The sequence below is a fragment of the Bubalus bubalis genome, chromosome 2 (assembly GCF_019923935.1).
Source record: "Bubalus bubalis isolate 160015118507 breed Murrah chromosome 2, NDDB_SH_1, whole genome shotgun sequence".
Lineage (NCBI taxonomy): Eukaryota > Metazoa > Chordata > Mammalia > Artiodactyla > Bovidae > Bubalus > Bubalus bubalis.
Window position 1 is genome coordinate 26,650,659 of NC_059158.1, and position 12,998 is coordinate 26,663,656.

At 46.9% G+C, this 12,998-nt stretch overlaps 1 protein-coding gene across 1 annotated transcript in view; it reads left to right on the forward strand.

Moving 5' to 3' along the window:
* The first annotated feature begins 2,851 nt into the window (after window positions 1-2,851).
* Window positions 2,852-12,998, forward strand: part of ELOVL5 (ELOVL fatty acid elongase 5) — a 73,356-nt gene continuing 63,209 nt past the window's right edge. Inside the window, exon 1 of the mRNA XM_006051111.3 lies at window positions 2,852-3,052. The gene's annotated coding sequence lies outside the window, so the exon portion shown is untranslated. The remainder of the gene's footprint in view (window positions 3,053-12,998) is intronic.

The following is a 12,998-nucleotide window of genomic DNA, read 5'->3' on the forward strand; positions in this document are numbered from 1 at the left end:
GGAGAAGGAGTAAAATAGTCAACTATTACATGAAGGTAATTCAACAATCCCTTTTCGGGGGACTCCATGGATGCTTTATGGAACCAAGCAAGAGTTACAGGGCTTTGTATGGCACCTACTTAGGTTCATTTTTGACAGGTTGGTTGTCAGGTTTGGAATGACTTCACCAAAGGGTGTAGCACCCAACTTGGCCAGGAAGTTGATTCTGACACTCACTAACATACTTTTCTTGAACCCTAGCATGGAGTCCTAGCCATTCTTTTGATTTTGGGGAAAAAAAATATAGCCACAGTTAAGTTGGAGAGCCATTTCTTGCAACTTTATCCATGAATGTGATGGTGCAACCAGATAGAGTAACTCATACTGAGGTCATGGTAGCCAGTTTACACTGCACGGCATAAGATGAGTTAGGTGAGGGCAGAAGTTCCTCCCTGAATTATAAATGTATTGGGAGCCCTAAGTCTCTGGATGGGAAGAGAATGAGAACACGACCTTACTAGCTTAAGTTTGAGAGGAGTCAACAGTCTTGGGACATATCTGTCTGACAGAGTTTTGGAGTTCAGGAGCAGGAAATGGAAGTACCAGTGTGATGATGGTGAGGCAGGGATAAGAGCTCACATACTTACTAAAAACATATTTACTAAGCTCTTATTATATATCAGGACTGTAGTAATATCTGAGAATAAATAATGATCAAAATTCAACACATAGGAAACTCCCTTCCAATAGACTTTACAGTCTAAAGTAGGGGTCTTGAAAGTGGAGGAACAAGCACCCCACAGACTGAACAAGATGTGACAATCAGGAAGCTACACTGCAGAGTGAAAAATGCCCTAATGGAAACCAAGATACACAGATAGTAACTAAGGCACGTCTGTCAAAAGCATGTGAAAAGACATCCTTTGGGAGATAGGAATAAAATAATAAACTTTATATTTACTTTTGTCTTAAAATGAGAAAAAAATATTTAATATTTAATGTATGACAATGGTTATATAAGTCCATGTGCATGCGTGCTAAGTCTCTCCAGCCGTGTCTGACTCGGTGTGACCCTATGAACTGTAAGCACGTCAGGCTCCTCTGTCCATGGGATTCTCCAGGCAAGAATACTGGAGTGGGTTGATATGCCCTCCTCCAAGGGAATCTTTCCAACCCACAGATCAAACTCAGGCCTCTATGTCTCCTGCATTGGCAGGTGGATTCTTTACCACTAGCACCACCTGGGAAGCCCATGTAAGTCCATAATTAAAAATAAATACAGATTTGGTGGCTCAGATAGTAAAGTATCTGTCTGCAATACAGGAGTCCTGGGTTCGATTCCTAGGTCAGGAAGATCCCCTAGAGAAGGAAATGGCAACCCACTCCAGTATTCTTGCCTGGAGAATTCCATGGACAGAGGAGCTGGGCAGGCTACAGTTCATGAGGTCTCAAAGAGTTGGACACTGAACGACTAATCAACAACAGATATTTTGATAGTATGGGTTTAAAACATTTTATTGATAGGTAAACACAATAAAAACAATTCTGTGTGGTATAAAACTTGAGATTTTTGGAATAGCAAGTTACATTTGAAAATTTTAAAACCTGGAAAGATAGATTTGGATAGGGTGACAGAGAGTTGAACCAGCTCTGGCTTTGAACTTCCAGCAGAAGAATGAAGAGTAAGAGAGACATCTTTGCTGAACTCTTCTATGCCTCTGACAGATGCTTTTTCACATGCCCCTTGACAGAAAGTGATTCATCAATTTATGTATCTTGGCTTCTGTCAAAGCAGTTTACCGTTCTGCACAGTAGCTGTTTCCTGACTGTATCATTTTACTTGGGGAGGGAATTCTTGCAGTTTTTTACACCAAGCATAATATTGCAAACTGCAGTGTTTGTGGAGTAGGATGGCAATCAGATATTAAAAAATCTTAGTTATTTGTGTATGTTTACATTATCTAATTTGTGTATAGTTTGAACATCTTAATTCTTAAAGCAAAGGGCAATGGCTCAGTGCCTGGAACACACCTGGCACATGATAAAAAGTATGTAAAATAAATTTGCCTACATTAAATAGTTGGCTATGTCGGATCCATGGGCTTTGGGTAACAGAAATACAATTAGAGTGCACTGGGAGAAAGGTTTAATTTCTGAGACCTGACATGAAGAAAGCATAGGATACTAGGATGATGAAGGCCTTAAATTATCCAAGTATCAATGAAAAACAGCAAGGATCTACTCATGCCCCGAACACAAAGCACTTTGTCTTATGTGCTTGTATTTGTCTAGTTGAAAAGATGTCACTTACTCCCTCACCTTATTTCCTACAAAAAGTCTTGAGGAGAAATGGAGTTGGCAGTGATCACTAAGGGAAAATGAGAATCCCTAAGAAAAATCACGGTAAATCTACCAACAGGGAGTTAAGCTGCAACACCAGTTTCCAGCGCTTTTTGTTGTTGTTGTTGCTGCCCTATTTCGTTAGCTCTAGTACGTCCGTAGGCATTTAACCCTTTCATCTAAAACCAAGAACTGGCTCCCTTCCAGAACCCGCGAGGAGACAGCACCACAGTGAGCGTCTGCCGTCCAAACGCAGCCACACAACCCTGCCAGGCCTGGCACTGAGAGAAACAGAGTTCAGGGCATCGGGAACTTCACCGGTGCTATTGCGCAGGCTCTGCGTTCCACGCAGGCTTATTAGGAAGAAAGCGGATAAAATTGTCCAGAGACACGTGAACCAGAGGGGACCAACCCGGACCACTGCTCTTCACTGCATCGGATTCTGGAATTCACAATCACGAAAGTTCTATTGTTTCACGATTGGCTCCCGGGCCGCATGACATCATAGCGCTAGATTCGGCCTCCGGACGGCGATTGGCTGGCCGCGCCATTGTGACGTCACGGTCAGCCCACGTTCTGATTGTAGATACCCGGCGCCTTCCTCTTCTTATCGCGGCTGCTCCTGCTGGCCGGTACCTCCCTCCAGCCTCCTCCTTGCTCGGCTGGTCCCCGGGCTCCGCCGCCACCTCCGCCTAGCCGCTTCTCCTAGCCGCTGCTGCGCTCGGCCTAAGAGGTAAGCGGGCGGCTCCGGAAAACTTCGGCTGGCCGCCGCTCGGCCATGACACCCGCGCCGGCGCGCGGCCGGGACCCAGGGATGCGACCCCGCTGTTGGGTTCTGAACCCGGAGCGCACGAGCGACTGCCGGCCCGGCCCGCGCTGCGCCCGCGTGGCGAAGGAGCCCACCGGACCCGGGTCTCAGGGCGCGACGGCAGGCGCCCCGGCCGTTTCTGCGAGATGCTGTCTCACCTGTTTAGCGGTGGAAGCCGCCGGTAGACGGTGTGCCCACTGACTGGCGCGGCGGGAACGCACCCGGCTCGCCTACGGGAGGCAGGGCGGGTGGGCTCTGAGCTCGAGTTCACCCGCCCGGGTTAGATGAAGGCGCGGCCGGAGATCCAGGGAAGAGCCCCGAGAGCGATCGCGCTTCCTCGGAGAACAAAACCCGCGTGAGCCGGGAGAACCACGGCGGGGCCGGGAGGTCGCAGCGCGGGTCGGTCCCCTCGGGCCTTTCGTTTTTTCTCTTGCCCTCCCGCCTCTGCCTCCGCCCAGGAGGCGAACCCGCTAGCCTGGGAACACTTCGGTTTTTATTAAAACCAGATAACTGTAGCCAGCGGTCCTCGGAGAGGATGAGGCCGGTGGGGAAGCGCGGGGGCGGGGACTCGGGAACCACCTGGGCTACTCTTGAGGGAATCCGGGCGCGAGGGCGGTGGGGTCGCGGGCTGGAGCGGCTCGCAGCCGGGTCGTGTCTGCTGCGAGTAGCAAGGAAAAGTCCTCTTTTACAGTTTAAACGCAGATAAGACTCGCCCCTCCCCCCCCACCCTACCCCAGCGTTCGCAAGCCCGCCTCGGGGTGGAGGGAGTCGTGCCTGGAGCAAGACTTGTTCTTCAGAACTGTGTCTTGCCATCAACCGTTCCGTGCCCTTGCACCTTTAGGGTGATGGTTTCCCCTGCTCACGACTGTAGTTGAGCTCAGCTCTTGGCTTCTTGATTGCAAATGTGGATAATGCACTTGGCCCACTTTGGGGTGGGGGTGGGGAGTCCCGAATGGAAGAATCCAGTGCATGACCTACGAACTGGGCTGCGGAACCTAGGGTTGCGACGGGAGAGTGGTGAGGAACCTTAATTCTTTAATAGCGGGACCGGTGGCAGGAAGTGCTTTCTTTATAGGGTGGCACGGAAGAGCTCGTGTTGCTTGTTAGGTTTTGTAACTTGTTTCCCTAACCACTCAGTAGATAACCTGTTGGGTGCACTTGTTTTGCTTGCACCTCTCAGCCAACAACACTTGGAGCAGAATCTAGAGATACGGACACAACCGGTTTGGCGTTCGGTGGCTGTGGATGAACAGTTTAACTTTGCATCCGCGGTGAGGGGACAAGCGCATCACTGTTTCAGTCCTCTTGGATGCTGCCTGGGATTCTCCAGGGAGAGCTCAGTACTTGGAAGAGAAATGTCATTCGTGTCCCTTTTGCATTCTTACCCTAGATTATAACTTCTCATCGACAGGAAGTTTTTCTGGACAGATTCTCTTTTTCGCATTTCTTTTTTGTTTCTAACTGAAGACAAAAGGAGAAATGTTATTGATGGTTACTGATGGCTAGTTTTACAGAATATAGAACAGAACTTAGCTGAAAGTGAAAGTAGAAAGTGTATTAAAATTTGACGGTCAGATTTTTTTTTCAAGAAAAATACATTGCTTCAGACTCTGTCCTCAGCTTCTTGACTCAGTTTTGAAATCATTTCTGTTCAGGGTTTCATGTTCCAGAATTGCTAGGGATTCCATGAGATGATACAGCTGAAAGTGCCCAGCATGGGGGCTTGCCAAATAGTGGTTTGATAAATGTTTCTTCTTCACTTATTTTTCTTCTTGGGGAAGGGAAGTGAGGTTTAGGGGATGTGGCCAGAAATAAAGCTGGAGAATCTCAAATAACTGGGAAAATATTTAAAATTAGGTTTTCACAGACACTAATTCCAGTATTCCAGCAAAGCTGCTTTTGAAAATGAGGTGAGTTATCTCTTTCCCTGGGATCTACTGAGCTTTTTCTTTGGGGGGAGGGGTGTCAGAATTCTTAATTTGGGGGTATTTGCAAGGATCTCTTTGCCACTACCTCCTCGTTTTCTCTCAGCATAACTGTTGATTGTCCTCCTGTTTGTAGAAGTGAGTATCAGTCCTTGGGTGTCTTATTTCCAACTTGAATTACAGAAATCACGGCAAAGCTGTTTACCATCTTTTAGGGTGACTTTGATGCGTAAGTAGATAGTAGAGAGTATGAATGATGGTTTTACTTTTTACTCAGCCCCTTACTCGGCCACATCCTGTCCCTCTCCCCTAAGAAAATTTCTAATTATTTTTAAGCCCTCCTCTGTGCCTAACAACTCTTCTGTTCCTGATGGGAACAGTTACTGTTTCCATTAGTTACCCAGTGGGTTTGTCTTTGCATACATTCAGTTTCAGGTATTACTGATGTGGGCACCTTCCTATTAATAGTTGCTTTCCATAGATAATTCTTACATCCTCCCTGTGGGAAGTGATATCCCCTACCTCTTTTATAAAGAATTGAGAACTGAGGCCTAGAGGTGCCAGGTGACTTGTCCAAATCGTGTAGATCTGTCTCCTGCAACTTACCTGCCCCGTCCTCTGTCCTTGTGCTGCTCGGATTTGTTCAGTGGGCTCTGCCCTTTATGTAACTCTGTTACTCTGTAACTTAAAAATCTAACCTCATGAATAAAGGTCCATCTTCAGCCATCCAAGATTAACAGTTCGCCATCTTTCACATCTGTAAAGTCTATTCCTTCCTTTTAGCCCACATTTGATTCACTCTTTCTATTAGTTTATTGGCTTGTCAGCTACTGAGTGTGTGCTGTGTGTGTGTCTTGGGGTTGTATACAAAGCTGAACAACACAGTTTCTGAAGTAGCTTATACTTTAATCCTTTTACACCTGTACTTAATCTGCACCTTATACTAGAAGAGGATCAGAAGCAGATTTCTGAGAGGGGGCTTGTCTCACTGTATCTGGGAAAGCTTTATGGCAGAGCTTGCCAGGTCATCAGCGCCTCACATTGCCCAGTTGGTTAGGATGCTTTTTGTGCAAGAGACAGAGAACCCAGTGCCAGATGGACTTAAATGACCACCTGACCTGAAAAGTCCCAAAGGCAGAACTTATGTTCTGTTTCTCTGAAGTCTTCCCAGATGTTTGTTAGGTCCATAGGCTGATCTTGCAAGATGACTGCCAGTTCCAGTCTAGACCCCCTATTACCATATTCACATATGGGAACTGCCACCACCTTCCAGAGAGGGTCCTTGGCCTTGATTTAGGCCTTGGTTACTTGAAGTAATAACTAGAAGAGTGGAAATCTGATATCCTGGGACCTATCCCAAACTGAGGAAGTGCATTTAAGTTTCACCACACCTACCAGGCTGCTAAACTACACCTTCAGGGTAAGTCTCTGTGGATATTGGGGTGTGCCAGTATTGGCTATAAGGGCCACCAAAGATGTCAGGCCCCATCAAAGACAGGATTGAATTAAATGAAATGAAACAGAACGGAATCCACATTTGAATTTCACCTGACCCATCCTAGAGGAATCTTACAGGTGCACAGAGAATGGGCATTCTAGGAGAGAAAGTTTAGAGAGCAGACAAGTGCATCATTGGGCATTAAAGCAAGTAGCCCAGATGCATGAAGCTGACAGGCAGAAGTGGGAAGAAAGGTTAGTAAGACAAGTTGTTGATAATAAGGGCTAACTTTTATTAAACTATTACTACGTGTCAGACTCTGCACTGAGCCCTTAACATGGATTTTTCTCAAGTACTATTAGTTGGTACTCTAAGCATTCCCACTTTACAAGTGAGGAAATGGAGGCTCAGAAGTTTAGAAGCTTGCCCAAGGTCACAAAGCATTCTAGCCTGGGTGGTCTTTTCCTAGCCTATTGTCTTTCCTGAGATGTTGTCACAAGACCACTGAGGCTTTTGGACTGGAAGGAGTGTATCCTGAATGTTGTGCTCCAAGGACATGAGTGTTGTCAGAGTGCGTGGGATGGATTGGTGAGGATGGACATGGGGGATATGAGGGTGGACTGGGAGGCTGTTGGAGCAGGCCAGGCAGTGGTGAGGCCTCACCTGGAGCCACGGCCACGAGCACACACTGGAGCGAGCTAATCATTTGAGAATGTCTCTAGGAGAAGATTTACGCAACTTGACGACCAGCCGGATTGAGGGCCAGCAAGAGGAGGGGTGCTCTCGGGCGTGGGGGTTAGAAGAACTGCAGTGTCATAGAGGGAGGGAGAGGAGGCTTTGTTCTCCATTGGAAACATCTCAAGGGCCCATGATCCAAGCAGACAGGCCCTTTCTCCCCCTCTGGTCCCCATTCCTCTTTGCAGCCAGTGTTTGTCTGCCACATTAGAAAGACGTGTTTCCACCACATCTCATCCATTTTCAGGCAGTTTTTCACGTTTTAACATACCTGGGTAGTGATGCAGCTTGTAATCAGTGGCATGGTAAAATCACACGAGCCCTCTTTCCTGTTTTAATATTACTGAAATCAGGGTGCTTGTGGATGAGAAAAGGAAAGTCGCAGTACTGGTGAGCTCATGGAGTCAGTTGCTGGCAGAGTAAGAACCAAGGCCTCTGGGTCCTCTCATCCACTGAATTACCTAAACTCACATAAAATAAACATTGCCTCGTAATACGGGATTATAGAAAAGCACATGCATATTCCTTTGTTTATTGAAACGGAAGTAATCTGAGAGGTTTGGAAGGTACAGTGGTTTGGGTAGGGTGCCTTGTCCTTGTATGGAACCCGGCCGCCCTGGTTTGTTACCCTAAACCTGCCTTCAACCTTAAATCAACTCTGGGCGTTGGTCCTTTAAAACTAAACAAGTTATACCAAGGTGAATTTCAGGATCCTTTCAGAACGAAAATTTTTTATTTTCGCTTTTGCAGAGAGCAAATCCTTTGCTTCTGTTTGATCAGGGATAGAGAATCAAAGTTGAAATCCTTTAGGTCTTTGAAAGGTAGATGTCAGAAATCAGGGATAGAAATTACAGTTTTCTCTTTAAGAAGTTAAACGTAACCGCTGGAGTTACTCTGGCCTAGCAGAGTTAGTTGTTCAGAAAGGTAGACCCTCCTCATATTGGGGTTTGTGTCACAGAAGCGCCTTCCCACCCTACCCTGATTTCAACGCATAAACGTTAGCATAACCAAGCCGCTTGGTTCCTTCTGGCATGTTTCCTCCATGAGGATACTTTTATTTGACTCAAATACATTTGCTTTTAAAATTGTGTGGCCCCTGGATTGAAAATAGTCATACTTGCTGAGTTTTTAGGAAGACTGAATCCTGTCCTCCCTGCCCGCTCCCCTTCTGGTCCCATTTGAGCGCAGTGATGTGTGATAACCTCAGTGTTCCTTGTTTCTTGTTAGACTTCAGTACCTTTTGTTTGATGTCTTCTTGCTGACTGGGGTTTAGAGAATAGTTTTTCACTTAAGATTTCTAGTGCTGGGATTCTCATGCTTTCTCTGATTAGAATAACCATTTTCTTGAAACAACTGCAGCTTCAAATGACAATCCTGATACTAATTCACGCCCTCTTGTGAGCACATGCTGGTTACAGGTTCCATCTCTATGTTACGGTTCTTCCCCCGTTGTCAACACTTTCACCCTGTCAGAGCTAACCTCTGATACGTGCATACTGCTGCTGCTGCTAAGTCGCTTCAGTCCTATCCGACTCTGTGCGACCCCATAGATGGCAGCCCATCAGGCTTTCCGTCCCTGGGATTCTCCAGGCAAGAACACTGGAGTGGGTTGCCATTGCCTTCTCCAATGCAGGAAAGTGAAAAGTGAAAGTGAAGTCGCTCAGTCGTATCTGACTCCTAGCAACCCCATGGACTGCAGTCTACCAGGCCCCTCTGTCCATGGGATTTTCCAGGCAAGAGTACTGGAGTAGGTTGCCATTGCCTTCTCCGGCGTGCATACTAAACAGACCTAATTAGAGCCACACTGCAGAGTTGGCCACTCTGGTCCTTATCTTATCTGAGTTATCCTGAACCCTGAAGTACCTGTTCTTTTTGTCTTGGCACGGCACAAGCTCCTACAAAGTAATTGTTGTCAATTTCTCCTTCCCCAAAGAATAGTTCTCATGACACTGAATTCAATAATTATTCATTTGCTTCTCTGGTAAGTTTCGCCATGTGCTGATGTCCCTTGGGGGTAGTGTTTAGGGTACCTCTGCTTCAGGCTTTGGCAGAAAAAGTACATTACCTGAATATTTATAGGAGCTGTTGACACTTGTATCTACCCTGTTTTTGAGCTGATATGTACCTCTGTGAAAGTTTGAGTTTACCTCTTACAAAACTTCCAAATGTTTACTATGAATCTAAAGTGCATTTATTAAAAGTATCTACTGCTGCTGCTAAGTCGCTTCAGTCATGTTCGACTCTGTGCAACCCCATAGATGGCAGCTCCAGGCAGAACACTGGAGTGGGTTGCCATTTCCTTCTCCAATGCATGAAAGTGAAAAGTGAAAGTGAAGTCGCTCAGTCATGTCCGACTCTTAGCGACCCCATGGACTGCAGCCTACCAGGCTCCTCCGTCCATGGGATCTTCCAGGCAAGAGTACTGGAGTGGGTTGCCATTGCCTTCTCCGAAAAGTATCTACTACACGCTTTTAAAAGTTAGCAAACCAGTAGGAAGGGGACTGGAGAAGAGGCCTTTCAGGTTAGCAGCTGCAGGGAACCAGGGGTCCAGCTCTGCCCTGAGAGCTGGACAGGCATTGGTGGGCCAATCACTCCACCTCTTTGAGACTTCTGTGCCTAGTTTGGGGTGGAGGGGCTGTTGAGACTATCAGTATTACACCTAAAAATTAAGTAGGGGACTGACTGAATTTGAAGAGCATCATTAAAAAAAAATCTCTCTATTGACTAGAATGTTCACTGAAGCATCATTTATAATAGAAGATTGAGTCAGCTGAGTAATGTTCTTCAGAAGAATAAATGATGCTGCAGTTGGGCAGTGTAATACTTCGGGACTTATGAAGAGGATGAGGCCGATCCGTGGGTGCTAAATATACTACATGTTAGGTACTTTTCTAAGGTGCTTCACCACCAAGGCTCCCCCATGAAATCGGTACCCCCAGTTTTACAGATGAGGAAACTAAGGCACAGAAAGGTTAGGTGACTTGTTCAAGGCTTCCCAGCTAGCAGGTGGCAGAGGCAGGGTCCACATCCAGACTGGTCGAAGGCGTCCAGCATCAGTTTCCTTGTCTGGCCCCAGGCCCACCTGGGTTTGATCTACAAGGTATGTAAAACCTGAGGGCTGTGGGCTGGGAGGGAAGGGCACCGTCATCCTCTAGGGAGCCTCCAGATTGTCTGCTTCCCCTTGGGTAGAGATGTACATCATGTGTGTTTTGAAACATCTAGGTCATTCTGACACAGGCCTGATTAAAGGCTGCTTGTTCAGGTTGTTGAGACTAACACCTTCCCCACCCCTTTAGTTCTCTTGGGATTCTTTCTCTTTTAGGACTTCTTAGTTTTCTTTCTGAGTGTGGGTCACTAGGCCTGACAATATTATGATGCCTCTAAGTACCATAATCCCTAAAATACGAGGATCACAAAATTCAGAGTGGTTTATATGTTAGCATGGAATGTAACTAGGTGGTGAAATCACCGTTGGCTGTAGAGGAGATGATAGATAATTATTGGGTTGTGTTTGCTTTCAAATATGCCACATTGTAGGCTTTTTTTCTTTTTTAAATACATTTTAACTCTGCCTGTTATTCTTGTCACCCCCCTCGCACCCCACACCCAAACAGTTATAAAATGTGGGGGTTTAGATTGAATTTTTTTTTATATAAAAAAGAAATGTGTTTTCCTGTCATATCCATATTTATGTTACACTGTTTGAATTAAAATCTAAGACCTTTTCTCTAGAGGGGGTGCATAACTTATCTTTGTTAATTAAGTTCCTCCATTCTCTCTTCATTTCAGCTGAGGCTGTAACACTGCCTTTGTATATTTTGTATGAATTATCTTGGAGATCATGATAATTTATTTTGAATATTCAAGTAATCACGTCAGTTAAGAGGCTGCAGTCAGATTTAGAATTACAAGCAGCTGCTCACAGCAGCTGATGTTGCTTAAAAGCCTCTTAAATGTCTGTCTCCCGGCCACTTGCGATTGCAGTCTGATTTGTATATTAGAAATGGGGTTGCAGTAGAGCTCAGTCTTGAAGCCGGGCTTCAAGGGACCAGTTAGAGACTTGCAGAGAATCGCCTGTCCTCATCAGTGCAGCCGTTGATTGTCTGCAAGTCTGCTTCATCCAAGAAGGTGGTTGCCTTAAAACAGGTCAGAGCTTCTCCAAATAGCCCCTTAAGTACAGTGTTTCAGGACTTCATGTCCCAGAGAATGCTTTATGTACTGTGCTTGTTATGGCAGCTCCTTTCTGTTTGCTTCGCAAGACATAGTAGGTTTGAAAGAGGCTCAGGAACCCACTCCAGTGTTCTTGCCTGGAGAATCCCAGGGACGGCAGGGCCTGGTGGGCTGCCGTCTATGGGGTCGCACAGAGTCGGACACGACTGAAGCGACTTAGCAGCAGCAGCAGCAGGGACCCCAGAGGAAGGTGGCTCTGAATGCAGAGTGATGGTGGGTGCCCTACATCGGGCCCTGGTACGGAGCTCCATGCTTGAGTTTACCATCGTTTTGCAAATGGGACTGGCATGTTATAAAGGACTTCCAAAATTCAAAATGTAGATGAATCATTGCAAAGTACTGTTGGAAACCCAATCTAAGTGGGTGATTGCCTTGCCCACGGATTCACGTATCCACCTGCCCACCTGCTGTCCATCTCAGACATTTGTTTCTAATCCACTTCTGTCTTGTGAGCTCCAGATTCAACAGAAGCTCCAACCTCTCATCAGCGGATTCACTTGGTCGCCCTCCAAACCTGTCTCCTGTCTGCCAGCATGACCTGGCGCATCCCCGTCACCAGTTTGCCCAGGCCATCAGTGCCAGGGTCCTTCCCCCGTCAACCACATCCTTCCTCCTTCCCTCCATCCATCAGTCACCAATTGTTGTCCATTCGGGCTCTGCTGTGTCGGCTGCTGCCCTCCTTTCACAGCACGCCAGCCCTTGCAGGGTGCCTGGTTTCCCCCGGCTCCTTCCTGCGGAGATCTTCTGACACGTCAGTGGGATCCACGCACTCCATATGAAAAGCTTTGTTTACTTTCACTTAGGGCCATTCTTGATCCCGCTTGACTTCCTGCCTACACCTCTCACTCTGAACACCCCACATCTCCCCACCCGTGCCCTGTCAGCTCCATCTCTGCTCTGCACCGTCTGTGTCCAGATGCTTCTTCGATTGCTCCCCACTGACAAAAACACACGAAAGCAAACCCAACTAAACAGAAAAGGCCCTGTTTCTTCTAAGTCAGACTCACACACCCTGGAACCTCTGGTGCTATTTACTCAATTAGCTGTTCCTACCCCTTCCGGCTCTTGTAACCTTGGTTATACCCAGCTGACCTCTGTGTGCATCAGCCTCCTTCTCATCAGGGGAGGACAACTAGTGCTTTCCTCCCCTCTCTGCTCCAGGTCTGGCGTGTTCCCTGTGTATCCTTGGTACCTGTGTGCTCTCTGGCATGTGGTAGGTATCTGGCAATTATTTGCATGTATGTTTATCTCTCTGTACCTTTTGGGTATAATCAGTTGTGTAATCTGTGCTTATGGCTTTGTGAAGGTGAGTATGCCTCAATAGCCTGAGAAGCTTGAGAGTTTGTAACACTGCACAGATGAGCCCCCGCGGGGAAGCCAGCTCTAGGAGATAGCAGCCTTAAGGGGCTGGATTCCCTGCTTAGGGTTGCTGTCCCCCCACCCAGGCTGAGGGAGTAGAGCAATTTGCGAAACGTGCCCCCCGCCGTCTGCCAGGAGCAGAGGATGCTGTTTCAGTGTGCTGTGTTAAACGGCCTTGCTTATT